This window comes from Diadema antillarum, unplaced genomic scaffold, assembly GCF_040938485.1.
Source record: "Diadema antillarum isolate AM-2024a unplaced genomic scaffold, OU_Dant_1.0 scf00000040, whole genome shotgun sequence".
Lineage (NCBI taxonomy): Eukaryota > Metazoa > Echinodermata > Echinoidea > Diadematoida > Diadematidae > Diadema > Diadema antillarum.
The window spans coordinates 1402003-1416888 of NW_027270929.1; positions in this window are offsets into that span (position 1 = coordinate 1402003).

Sequence of the window (14886 nt, forward strand, 5' to 3'; positions counted from 1 at the left end):
GGAAGAAATCACATTAAACATGTTAAACAGTGAGCTTCTATGAATTTAAGGATGTAAAAAGAACTACGGCAGGATCCACATGACAGGAGAATGGCGGATATAAAACAGTAATGATGGGATAATATTTCCTTACATGTTTGATGAGCGGGAAAAGTCGTCGATTCATCTCCATCAGACACCAGATTAAAGTGAAAATCTACCTATGTTGACTTTGGTGACAATGAATAAAATAGTAGTATAGTACTTTCAGTAAGCTTTATTTATCCACTTATGTTAAAGGAAAACAAGTATGACAGTATCAAACATAATCTCAAGTCATGAAAATGTAAACAAGAGTTCTCATTATAAAATAATCATGAGAATAATACATATTTATTTTCATGGCAAATCAGGTGGAGGAGACCGTATCAATAAGCAAATCGCTTAACTTGAACAACGGCCTCTAAACATTACGACTTGTAACAATTCTATTTTTTTTTTCATTTGAAAGAACAGAACACATACACATAGAATTAAATAACGTAAAACTTTAAAATATTTTAAATGTCATTTGATCGAAAAGAACAACACGAGGTGGATATAAAAGGACAAAACACGAGAATAAAGCGGGGTTTCCACTATCGTGCGATCCATTGCGAATGGATAGTGTTGCTTATGTGTTCGATTTCATATTCGCAGAGTGTATGTATCATATGCCTTTTTATTTCAAAATGTCGTTATCTCATGGGTTATTAAAAGTTTGGTTTATTCGGCTTGATTTAGTGTTTTACTTAACAATGTTTAAAGTAACTGATACACACACATAACAAAAACGTGACTCCCTAATCAAAATGATGTCACTTTTTAACAAAAAAGGAGGTTTTACGCAAAATTATTTCGCAGAGGTATATTGCTACACTTATTGAATAACTAACTGTGAAAAATAATAAGAGTGATCTTCATTGTCATAATCATACGAGTGATCTCACATCCACGACAATTGTCACTTTTACATTCGCAGTAATAATGAGATTTGAAAATAACCATTTTCCTCTAAAATTATACTTTACCTAACATACAAAAAAGGACATTGAAAAGTGTCAAAATAGATGTAATGGGGTCAAACGATGGCTGATGAAACAACAACTCTTAATTACTATGTACAATACACAAACAGCAGGATACTGCACCCCCAAAAAATACTCTGTAATATACTTTTAAAAATTAACCATTTGCCTTTGATATGTACCCATTCAAGCACGATTCATTAAATTATTCTCACTTTTGTACTGACGTTAGTCAATACGTGCAGACATACAATTGCAATTTTTTTTTGCTCATTTTTTGTTTTCGTTACAAAAGTTATCCCATATCCTGTTTTGTGTGTCTCTATAATGGTAATAGCAACTCATTAATGAAAACATCATTAACATAATGTATGAAAACATCTAAAAATCTGTAATACAACTTTCATTTTATGATGATTTTGATAATGTACCTTAAAAATTACGACAATTAAACCCCACACAGTCATACAATTTACCGTTTGGAAATAGCAATCTAAAGATGCAGGCTACCACCTATCAGAATACAAAATAAATCAATTTATGAGTAAAATAAGGGCAAAAATATGAGCAAAAAATAATAATAATAAGCGGAAGTGAAGTGAAAAAGTCGATCCCGATCAACACGATTAAGAAGCACGATTAGAAGAGATTTGCTGCGTTTGGATACGATCCTAGACGATCTGATGCGATGATGACGATCAAAAACTAATCGTGTTAATCGTAGAAAATTTTTGAACCGTCCAAAATTTTCCTACGATTAACGCGATTGCCACGATTGACCTTAAGATCTGATACAATCTGATAAGACCATCACGCTTGCTGCACGATTAAGACCACGATTTCAATCGTGGCACCAATCGTGATAGTGGGAACCCCGCTTTAAGGGACAAGAATAAGAGGGGTAACCGAATGGGTGCCAGGTAAAAATGGCATAGGTAAAAATGGCAGAGGTAAAAATGGCAGAGGTAAAAATGGCAGAGGTAAAAATGGCAGGGGTAAAAATGGCAGGGGTAAAAATGGCAGAGGTAAAAATGGCAGAGGTAAATGGCAGAGGTAAAAATGGCAGAGGTAAAAATGGCAGAGGTAAAAATGGCAGAGGTAAAAAGGGCAGAGGTAAAATTGGCAGGGGTAGAAATGGCAGGGGTAAAAATGGCAGAGGTAAAAATGTCAGAGGTAAAAATGTCAGAGGTAAAATGTTAGAAGTAATGAGAGCGATTTCGTCGGAGATAAACGTGTGAAGAGGTTTTGAATGATAACTTAGCCAGAGCAAACTGTATTCATCGAATTATCAAATCCAAACTGCAGATTTGAAGAATGTTTATTGAATTATGTTTTAAAAAGATTAGAGCACTCTCATTTTTCTGAGTTTGATACAGCATGACATTCTGATGATACATCAGAAGCAGGTACACAGTGAATTGTCTTATGACTTCTGATAGTGAACAGTTTTTAATGGTTGCTCAGCAATGTGAACGCAGGAGGGAATACAGATCATTCTTATTGATACACAGAAAATGGGGAAAAGTGAATATGATACCACTGGCAAATTACGTCCCGTAAAACCATACTGTTGGAAAGACATGCATTTTTCTTCTCTTTTTTAATGCGGGGCGTGGACTTTTTCTTGTCTGTATGGTTGAAGATCACCTATTGGAAAGCAATATACCGTGAAGTACCTGGTTTAGCAAATATTTAATCACAGATGATATAACTTTTGAGCCCAGCTATTAATAAAATTGCATTTACATTGAACATCTTTAATTAAAAAAAAATAATGATGCGCAGTGTGGGGCACGACATATTTCAATCTGTCTTAACGGATAACGTACTATTATGTTTCTTTGGAAATATAGATATTTCTCCTTTAATCATGCTATTAATGAACATCTTTAATTATCATCACAAAATGAAGGATTAAAAATCTAGGGCAGCTAGTGTTACTTTATCGGATTGTATACCATGTTGTTATCATGTTGTTCTCGGGGTGAAACCCGGAAACTGTGGTATCATAAAGTTTCATGAATAATGAATATAAGTTCATTTTGCACTACGATATATTCATAAGCATTATGCCCTTCAGCATGGTGTTGTGGAGTTTGCCTGTTATATCAAAGATGTTCTCTCGCCTTCTTGATGATTATAGTTTACCTCCTGATGGTGACATGCCATCATCATAATGCATGGTGAATATCAGAATTGTATAAAATCCGCTAGGTTTGTTACATGCTAAATAATTCTGGACTTAGAAATTACTTATATCTGGCTTACGTTACAGTCAACGGGTTTTCCTATACGAAAACATTCAGGTTTCGTAGGAGCCTATTTATCTCACAAGGCCTGATCACGACATAATGTAGAAGTAAAATTACAAAACGCAAAAAACAAACTACAGCAGATGTATCGGCAGACATAAGTAAGCTCTTGCAAAATATTTTATTACATTGTTCAAGTATCACATGGCGCAAAAACGAATATCTCGAAGTTTAATGAACACTTTGTGGTCACTTTACAAACTTATGCCTATTAAGACTGGAGACGAACTTTAGCAATAGACTGTTCAGTGAGAGTAAAAACCGATAGTTTGCCATGGGATTTCTTTCAATTATTGTTGAAGGAATCCGCAGGCGAAAAAATGTAAATGTTTGATGCCTTTCAAACTTAGCTGTTGCCCCAAAGCATGGGCGTAAATCCAGGAACACATCAGAATCAGGTCAACAGCACCATGAGACCCAGAGATACTTGCAATTGTAGATTTCAAATGGCGACCATTTTGAAATCCAATATGGTGGACATAAAGAGAGAATTCCAAGTGGCCCAATATCTGGAAATGTTTGCAATATGTTAATGTACATTAGTGTCAAATTTGGTGCTTGTATCACAAAATGCACGATAGGTTTCCTAAGCTGCCCCACTAAGAGTATTTAGTGATACCCCTTTATGTATAAAACATTTGTGTAATTAATGATTTGTTTAACCCCTAATTTGGGGGGATTGGGACATTAAGCGGGAAGAAATGAGACAACCTGGAGAGAAATTGGATAACCATCATGACCAAAGTAGGATTTACATGTCGCGGGGAGAAATGTAACACTGCCCTATTGAATGGCTCCCAGTGGTAACAGAAACAGTAAAAGATCCCTGCCAATTTTTCATACCTGCATGCATGTCTGTTATCAAGCAATTTTATTTTCAGAAGTTTGCACACTTATTGAAATGCCTATTAACATAGTATAGGACCTACCAGATCTATAGTAAGTTTGATATTTTACTGACTATACCTGTAGAGCTGTATAGTGGTTATAATATGTCCATTTTCAGGTGTACCGAGGCTCATCTTTTTACTGATATGCAAGCATTTTTCAAGTTACTTGAGTGTCCCATATTTCTCCCCGTGTCCCATTTCTCCCCGGTCTCCCCCGTGCTTTATTTCAGAAGGCACGAAAAGCGCGTATTGCGAGAAAGGTGTCAGAAACATGAAGAAAAAAAATATGTCACTTTTACCTCGTCCTCTTGCATTTCAACAACTAAATTTTTATCAATGGCAATTTTATCTCTAGCATTTTGACCACTGACATTTCGACCACTGACAACTTTAACTCTGACATTTTTACCACTGACATAATTATTTACCTCTGACATTTTTACCCCTGCCATTTTTACCTCTGCCATTTTTACCTCTGCCATTTTTACCTTTGCCATTTTTACCCCTGCCATTTTTACCTCTGCCATTTTTACCTCTGCCATTTTTACCTCTGCCATTTTTACCTCTGCCATTTTTACCCCTGCCATTTTTACCTCTGCCATTTTTACCCCTGCCATTTTTACCTCTGCCATTTTTACCTCTGCCATTTTTACCCCTGCCATTTTTACCTCTGCCATTTTTACCCCTGCCATTTTTACCTCTGCCATTTTTACACCGAACCTCCGAATGAATAGGAAAGTATAGAGAAGAGAAGGGAAGGGCAGAAAAGAGATAGTATACATTCAAAGAAATGGTAAGATTGCCATTAAATTCAGACAGAACATTCTTTGCACTTATACGGAATGCTAGAATTTCTTCAGTAGCATGCTAAGAACGGTGATATTGTCAAGTCATTATGATACAAAATTAATATTATCGTGGCAATAAATTTCACAAAATGCCGGTTTTTTTTCAAGTGAAGAAGGATATAACAGCACCAGATCCTTGATTTGATTTGCTAAAGCAGTATATTTGCAGGTGAAAGTCGCTGAATCAAAGGTTTAACAGATAATGTATATATGTATATATGTATATATATATAGAGTTGACAAACGATGACATCACCGCCCTGAAAATTCCCATTTGCTTATTATACTGCGCAGTTCGTTATCCGAAGGCTCGTTAATGCGTAAATGAAAACAAGATTTGCTGTACCGAAGGTTCGTTAAATCTCAAAATGATATAAGGTTCGTGACTGCGATGGTTCGTTAGTAAGCACCGCTAGATTTATTTTCGGATGATTAAATTTTCATATCTTATTAAGATTGTGTCGCGTTGACTGTTATGTCAGGACATGTACATAAACAACGGTCTTCGATGAAAGAAGGTGTACAGGGGCAAGAGCCGATGGAAAGGGATGGAGAAGCCTCCTTCCCTCCCCCCCCCCCCACACACACACTTTTTGTTCTTTAAAACAAGAATAGTGAACAAAAATCAAGATTGCTCCCATTGAAGAGGGGACGAGGCAGCATTGCCTCTTGACTCAAATACAAACATTACACCTGACCCCCCGCTGCGCGCCGGGGCCATCCCAGCACGAGACCGATACGCACGAGTCATTAATATACGGCCCACGAGTTCGACATTGAATAAAGGTCTATGAGTCATACAACCCACGAGTCATACAACCCATAAGTTCGACACTAGGCAAGCAAGGCCCACGAGTTCGACACTGGGCAAACAATGCCCACGAGTTTGACACTAGGCAAAACAGGCCCACGAGTTCGACACTATATGTCCAAAAAAAAAAGACCCACGAGCATGACGAGTTCGATATTACAACATGGGGCTTAATGTGTCTCGTGGGCCTTGTTTGCTTATTGTCGAACTTGTGGACCTTGCCTATAGTGTCAGACTCATGGACCTTATTTGCTTAGTGTCGAACTCATGGGCTGTATGACTCGTGGGCCGTATGATTCGTGGGTGTCGAAATCGTGACGTCCATCCCCGCCCCGCCCAACTAAAAATCTCTCCCGTTAATGAAGTTTGTGCGTGTGTGTTCGTTTGCAAATACACGCGTATTCAAATATATTCATTCAATTCAATTCTTGCATTCAAATATCAAATTGAACTGCTGTCTTTGATTTGTATTGAGTGAAAGTAAATAGATATAATTGGGAAAAAAATAATTCCCTTGCTCCTCTTTTCCTCTCTACTATTATTAGTTACGAGTTTAGCAAATATTATCGTAAGGTTGATATAAACTTTGGTCAAGTTGTGCTTTGCTGGTTGTTTAAAGTTGACGGATATATATTTTTTTCTTCGTTAGCAATTTCTGTGATTCTATCCAATTTCAATTTCACTTGACTTAGGGTGAAATGAATGGAAGAAAGTAAATCATATATAAAAAACTCGATATTTTCGTGACATATACGTGTCAGTATTTAATTATTTTCCACTCTATATAGCGTGCAGACCTCACGAACCATATAGATGATCTCATGCAAAATGCAGACAATAATATATCATATCCATTATAATGACCTGTGTGGTTAGATGACATGAGTGTGTTCAGTATACATTAATTAGTCGAACGTATACGACTAAAAAGAAAAATGAGATGCATGATCCACTATATAGACCGTTCATCTATGTGGAAATCGCTTGCCCAAATGTGAAGTAAAGTGAAATATCAGGAGAGTGGGCGTCTGTGTGGACAAACACAGCGAGGGTAGACAAAAGGAAATCATATCTACATCAAACATTGCATGCGGGGCTGGCGTTTCCCGCCAAGTGAAAAGACAAACATCGTGTCTTCTCTCTCACTCGGCCAGGGTATCGGGAGTGCGTTTTGCATCTTTGAGGCCTTTTGGTGTCTCTTTTGTATCGGAGATGTCGGTGCATGATGTGCTCTGCATATTGCTTGTCACTTCGAGGAAGAACACTATGTTGTTCTAAGAATTTTTCTTTGCAAGTCTTTTCTTTCATCATGAAGATGATCGTATGTCAGTAACGATGATAATGATGATAATGATTATCATTACTATTATTATCAGTTTTACTATTATTATTATTACTATTGTTATTATTATTGTCATCATTATAATAACAATTATTATCATTATCATTATCATTATCATTATTATCATTATCATTATTATTATCATTATCATTATTATTATTATTATTATTATTATTATTATTATTATTATTATCATTATTATTATCATTATCATTATTATTATTATTATTATTATTATTATTGATTGTCATCATCATCATCATCATCACGGTCATCTTGTTGTTGTTATCATGCTTAATACACCAACATTTACAAACGATCTTTTTCTCCTGTCAGCGTTGCGTTTTATTATATGCTTAGCATGATATAATGAAATGAAACGAATTGAAATAGAATTTCATTTACCAAACAATAACATTATTAATATTGTCAATATAGTCAAAATAGTCAATAGTTAAAGAACAATGTCGGTAAACAGGAACAAAAGTAAGTAAGTCCCATCTCGTATTACTACAGACATTATTATTCCAAAGAGATGCATGGACCTCAGCCTTCTATTAGTCTCTTATCATTAACACGGAAGACGCCATTGGATGTACTGGGTCACTCTATTGAGGCTCAACACGATTTGGTGTCAAACAATCCGATCAGATAAGTCGTGACACTTCCTTTGTGGGTGCTCGATCAATTCGCTAGCAATACCCATCACTTCCAAGCTCGTACAAGCAGAGCAATCAATGTTATGTAATGCTTCACTACATTTTGTTTCGTTTTGTTCTCTTTTCTCTAAGGGTTCCACTGATGCTACCAGCACATTACCAGTAAAATAATCAGTTTGGTTATAGAGATGTATTTTCTTTTTCTTATGATAGGAATGATGGCATTCAGAGCTCTTTAGATCCTGTCTTGATATCACTTTTTGTGCTCGTCATTGAAGATAACAGGGAGTCCATTTCTGTCGGGGGGCACGATCGAATGGCTAAGGGTCAATCTTGAATCAGGAACATGAGTAAGAGGTTATGGGTACAATGTTATCCGTCTCTTGTTCTGTCTTTTGCATGACGTGGCTACTAGTATATTACGGATAGTGTCAGTTAGGCCTACTGTCTGTCTGTCTGTAGGGCCTATTTCTTTCTTTTCAGTTATCTGTAACGTTAGGTGTTTATCTCTATCTCTATTTTTTCTCTGCTTATTTCCCTTTTTTTTCCTTTGGAAGTTATTTGTCTGCCACAAATACCAGAGACTCATGAGCGTTCCCGTGAATATCCCATCATACCGCTAATAAGTTTCAACTACGTAAATGTTACGCACATCACCCCTGCTTTGCTCTGTGAAAATGTCATGTGCCATTTCCTCACGTGTTTCTTCAGTATCCGTTTGACGTGTTGTGTGTGTGTGTTTGCGTGTATGTATGTGTGTGTGTGTTTGTGTGAGCGTGTGTGTGCATGCGCGCGTATGAGGTGAAACAATAAAAATTATTGAAGATAAGTATGTGTGTGTGTGTGTGTGTCTGTGTTTTAAAGTATGGCGCACATGCTTTTTGTTGTTTCGAAATATTGCTTTAAAAAGGAAGAAATTTTGCATAGTTTAACCGATGAAAATTCGATTTCAAGTGTCCTGCAATCCATGTATATCAACCTCTATGATGCCTTTTGGTATGTACATAACTGAATCACTAAATACTTCATGGAAATATGCTTTATATATGTTTTTACATCTTTTTCTTTTTGTGTATCCTGTTAAGCCCCACCTCTATTACAAAACAAAACAAAAAAGAAAAAGGATGATATAACAGCTAGAATGTGAATAAAGATGATCTGGAGGAGTTTTTAGAGGTGGCGGTTTCAGGTGTAGAAAAAAGTGAAATGTTTAAAAATAAATGATGCATATTTTCATGAAGTACATGTAGTGATTTGGTGATGTACAGACCAAAATGCATTGATAGAAGTCAACACATAACTATATTGTAGGGACCCTTTCAGGCAGTAAACGAAAATGGAGTATATGAGAGATAGGGGTAAAAAGGAAAGAGCGAAAGAGGCAGAGGAAAAAGCTGAGAGAGGCAGAAGATGAAGAAGGGCAGAGGAGGAGAAAGAGTAGAAGAAGGAGGAGGAGGAGGGGAGGATGGGGAAAGAAACACTTTCTCGTGATACGGCGGATCTTAATCCTGTTGCTTAATTACCTTCCCATATACGCAGAACTGTCCTTTGCGCATTGAGAACCACATCACGTCTGCGCCCATCGCTATCGGTGGGCTTGGCTTTTGACTTGGCGATTAGAGTTGATATGGTTTCACTAAACATGTTATCATGATCAACCATTTTGGATGAAGACTGCTCATACATTAGATAAAAAGTTAATTTGTTGCAGCGTGGTTAAGATAAATATACTGATATTATGTAGAACGAAGTTCTCACCGTAACAGAGTAGAAAAGCTTGGGCAAACAGTCGCGACAGAATATTATGATATTGAAAGATCGTTTATATTTGGTCACTCGATTGTAATCAGCAGTCAACTATTCACTGCCGAAAATTATGGTGCATTATAGGACACATTGATTGTAATATACTATGACTGTCAAACCCTTCTGTGTATTTAAAGGGTGATCCAACGGATATTAATACTCTCTAGGTTCTCAACAGGATGTCATTTCCAATTCGCTCTCTCAGAAGAAATATCAAAAAACCTATTATGGCGGCGTAATCATCCAATATTTTGCTCTTTTACCCCTACCTCACCCTCGATCCCGGCGCTGAATGACATAGCATAATCTTATTACTATATGCTCCCTTCAATACATTTCCCTGCAATTTTCAAGCGTTAAAGCTCTACAAGCTGAATTTGACAGTCGTTCGTGTACATATTTCATTCGATTCAGTCTGACCACACAAACGAAACACTGAGAAACTAGGTTAATACTCACAACCTGCTATAGAAAGAAGGACCCAGTTTTAGTCAGGCGTAGATTCCAAAGGAGCACGATATAAAGGGGATATGAAATATTCAGACAACCCTAATTTGTGTTTCTAGAAATAGTCATGGGGAGAATTCAAACACCCGTATTGAAACAAACTCAACAACAAAACACGAAGACGTGTTAGTTTCATTGAGCGCAAGTGAACGAAAACTCAATCACGTGACTTGTAAAATATGACACGATTGTGACTTTCTCATAGCGTATGTACTGTAGCGTATGCTTGCTTTATCTGTGGCGCTACAACTTTTATTTCTCCTTTACTTTCTTCCATTCATGTTCATCCATTATCCGTCCTCATGAAAATAAGATTTCAAAGCGAGCGGCCTATGGAAATGAGAGACAATTTCAAGTAGGCATTATCTTTCGCTCCCTCAAAAGGAGGTAATCTAAAATTACGGCAATTGACAATTAGCGCAATTTACGTAGTTACATGAGAGAAACTCGTAGATGATTGGATGTTGTCAAGGTGATGCTATAAAAAGCTATTATGGAAACTGCAATCGACCGTTTTCATCGACCTTATGAAACAGAACCCCGTTCCCTCTCAGTATAGGTAAGTAATTCATGAAAATGATTTTAACATTTTAAAATTTTTAATCTAGCTTTGATAGAGAAACATAAGTCTTGAAAACGGCTAAAAATTGTCAGCTATTCCAATACCGTGTGCATACAATGTTTGTCTAGAGGATTACTGGCTCGCCTTCTGATTTCAAACTTTCTTAAAGATCGAAATCTTACAACTTCGCGATTTTTTTTTTTTTTTGCCAGTGCGGCTGCTGCTCATATTATGCATAGCATGTGTGACATCGAATATGGCGTTTGTGTTTAATACTGCAAAATGTCGAATCATTAGAACCTTATTGTATCGAAACGAGTAGCCAACTTAAGTTCCCATGTAATCATGGAAATGTGCAGAATCATGTAATGCAACATGATTGCCCATCGTAATGAATATATAATCATATTATCATCCTCATAAATCACTACATAATGAGCACGTTCCAGGGTTTATGATAGGGCTTATTCCAAGAATATGAACAATACATATATATAATCATATATATATATATATATATATATATATATATATAATTCATTTTTCGGAGAAGACTAACTGATCGGCGATGCATATTGTATAATATATATATATATATATATATATATATATATATATATATATATTATATATGTATATATACACTCAACCAAAAAAGTAAGTTCCCCCCTAGCATTTTTGGATATATCTCAAAAAGTATTTTACCGATTTTCATAATTCAAACGGGAATTGATAGGGGATTTTGTTATTCATAACGTCATGAATGGCATATTATTGCCACCAGATATCATTATTGGTGTGAAAAAATGCATTTTATGGTCAAAATGTATGGGAAAAAAGTTGCACTTAAGGCTTTATGAAGCATTTTTTTTACATTTCCTATGCAAGTTAGCAAATGACTTTTTAAATTGTTATGTAATTTTCAGGAATTTCTTCAGGTACAATGTGCTTCCCTATTAAGCAGATGTTATGCATACTTTTTAAACAATAGGTCTTTTCAATATGAAAATGTTGGTAGAAGCCATGTGCTTTTTAATTCCAGTTTGGGTTGATCACATTAATTTGCTTATGGCCCTTTTGCATCATGTCGCGTCTGCACATTTTTAAAAGAGGGAGAGCTACAGCTTTTCTTGAAGCTGGGGTTCCGGTTAAAGAGGTGGCCAGGAGACTAGGGGTTTCGCCCAATGCCATAAGGAAACTTAAGCGGAAAGCGAGCAAGAAAGTGAAAGATGACACTTCACTGCAAGAATTTCAGCGCACTTTGCAGAGAGCATGGGCCAACATTGAGCAGCGCCAAGTACAAACTTTAGTTAACAGTATGAGGAAGAGATGCCGGCTGGTCATTGAAGCGGATGGTTAACATATCAATTATTAAATACTTTACTGTATGCTCATGAAAAGAAAGAGATAGAGAAATATGCAATAAACCATGCTTAAAAGTTCAGCATCGTGAGTGATTGTTTGATTATTTGTGTAAAAGTCAATGCAAATCACTAAAGTGCATCCTTTTGTCCATGCATTTTGACATAAAATCTATTTTTTCACACTAATAATGATATCTGGTGGCAATGACCCGTTTATGAATATCGGTAAAATACTTTTTGAGATATATCCGAAAATGCTAGGGGGAAATTTCCTTTTTTGGTTGAGTGTATATACGTGTACATGTTGTGGCATAGTGTATAGATCAACCAAAATTTACCTCATTTAGATTTAAAAGAGAAAAGGAAGATGAATTGGTTGATGGGAAACAGAATTTCATCGATTTCCTTTCAGTTTCGTGCTCCTACGTAAGTAATAGTCGATGGGAACTCTCGGTATTGATTGGCGTAGCATTCAATATTTCGATCTCTATAATCACATAGAAAGGGAACAGAAAGCACAATGTCGTTCAATCGAGCCGGCATGCGCACATGGAGGCGCGGAAGAATAATCATTGTTTCTGTTGACGTCATAATGGTAATGGCTACTCTTTTAATCAGAGAGAATAATTACGACTAGAATAATGGGATGAGATGGGCGTGCGAGAAGAAACGCAAAACGCGAAACAGTTTGAAGATAATTATGTCAGACAAGGAGGATAAGTAGGAACAAGCGCTTGTTATATATATGAACATGCGACAGGATAGAGAGAAACATAGCACACACAGTGGAAGAGAAATCGAACATTTTGAGAGAAGAGAGAGGGTGGAAAGAGTATATTGCGAGAGGAGGAGGGATAGATAGAACAGAAAGTGAGGGATAGATAGAAGAGAACGTGAGGGAGATGGAGGGAGAAAAGCAGCTAATGTGCCAAATAGACCACCCAGGGACCAACAAATAAAGGCATGAGGACACATCGCTGACTTCATTAAGAATGTAACTGTAGCTCTATTAGAGGGTGGGATTGCTCTTTATCTATACGGTCGTCTGGAGGATATTGATAAAGATCTAAAATGTTTCTGTTATAGAAGGGAGTATTATTACAGGCGCATATTACAGGGCTCTTGTCAAACGTATCTGAAGCATACCATTATCTACCTACAAAATGTTGATTCAGTCCACATCTGCTTGAGATTGAAATCATCAACTAGGAGATAATTACCTCTTTACCCCCCCCCCCCATGTGGCTCCATTGCAATCATCCTTTTTCCCCCTCCTCCCCCATCCTTCTCCACCTTTCTCCTGCTCCTGCTCCTCCCCTTCTCCCCTCCCCAATCACCTCCTCTCGTATCATTTTGACTGCCATCCCTGTTCCTCACACAAACGAGTGAAATAAATGATAAATGACGTAATCAAGATAATGTTGGCTCGGTCACCAAGTGTAAAAACACTATTATCATCAGAGTGCAGTATGACAAAATGTCAAACATCTGAATGATGGTGATAAATGTTTAATGACAGTCATTTGAGGTTTACAACACGCGCAGGGCGTGAAGAGTGCCATAAAGTTACGTCAATTATATAAGAATATCGGGAGCAGAGGGATAAAATTAATTCTCTAAATAGATGGTGACAGTATAATGGCCATACGGGATAAAAGGGGAAAAACCCAAAAAGAAATGGGAAGTGACGGGGCTCGAACCATCGTTAACTGTATGCATGGCATCAAGGCACAATGCACAGAGGGAATCAGCGGCGAGGCCACTGTGTAGCATGGATGGGCCGCGACACCGTTGTCTTCGGCTCGCTGGGGACTCGACGCTTTGGCGCCTGAAGGTTTATCACACTATAAACATGGATGCCATTGTGTGCTCGCAATACAATATGGCATACATACAATAACTCACTATACGACATCAATAAGCGATAATTATAAGCTGTGGTACTCATTGGGAGGTTGTTTTTTTTTTTTGACCGATAAAATCCATTTTCTTTTGTTCTTAAGAAATTGATTTTTGCTTCGACCATGACATAATGGAATTTGATCACAATGACTGAGCTCCTATTGTACGTGACCGACGCATACTTTTAATTCGATGAGAAAATTATTTTGTCCACAGGCAGTTTCCCATGTCATCATTGATAATGATGAATTTTGTAGAAACAACTTTTGATCACAATTTTAAAGAATATGTAAGAACAATGATAATGCATAGAGTACAATGTTCACGTCAAAGTGACATGCACAATACAGGCTTGGCCATATAAGTGACTTATTGTAGTGTCGAGAAAATTGACTACGTAATTGAAGTAATTATGAGGAATTTGGAACGTATGCAAGATACAGTCAATTATAAATACCGTGCACGGCCAAAATGAGTCTTCCGGAAAGATGATTTTCAGACTTTTGCATTTGAACATCTATAAATTGGTTATACAGGGCACAGAGTTTCAGAATTCATAGTGATTGGGATATAAGGAATAAGAATGTTTTCAAAATTCATTACAAATCACAATGAACGAGGATGATGATAATACTAGTAGCAGCTTCATATAAGAATGCATATGATTGGGTTCTCAAGGAAGCAGAACAAGAGAAGAAGACATGCATGTAAGCAAGTGGTATTGTAATGAGAGTACATTGCTACATTACTGCAATATTATGATCATCAGTTTAGTTTGGAAATATGCCACGATACACATCGAATCTATCTCAATTCATAACACTATAAATAATGTCT